Below are 630 nucleotides of genomic sequence, written 5' to 3' on the forward strand. Positions count from 1 at the left end.
AGATTACAGATAACAAGCTAATGCATTTCGCCGCTGATGTCGGGATAATTTCTCAACGCAACGCGGTGGGCGCCATTAACGCGTGATAATCGGCATTTTTAGTGACGCACACTTCTTTCCGTTGCGCTCGGTCAGTTACAACGACTGGAGTGTATCTTCTATCGAGGACGTCCAGTTGTGTTAATTGATAAATGTCTATCGTATCAAAATATCATCACCAAAACATTCTTCTCTTCTTTTCTTCCTTGATCAGTTTTTATATGATTTAAATATAAACGACACATGTTGTACATCCTAATGAATTACACAACAATTCTATTAGTTATTCCATTCCAGCGCAAAAAAAGAACCTTACAAGTTGATTGATAGATCGTAATCATTTAACGTGATTAGCAATGGCTTAATGATTCAAGACTTGAAGTTTACATTATTAATTATAGTTTATAGCGAGCAATAGAAAATATAGAATAATCATAGTATGCAATTAAATTGATGAGAAATGTTTTCAAATCTCATCTTCTATTTCTAATTATAATTATTGCCCTTTCTCTTCTGAAAGCTTTAAATAAAAAAGAGTGTATGTCTATGCAACATATTTTTTATTATATATCTTATTCATATCATTTTATA

This window comes from Atta cephalotes (assembly GCF_000143395.1).
Source record: "Atta cephalotes unplaced genomic scaffold scaffold00056, whole genome shotgun sequence".
Classification (NCBI taxonomy): Eukaryota; Metazoa; Arthropoda; class Insecta; order Hymenoptera; family Formicidae; genus Atta; species Atta cephalotes.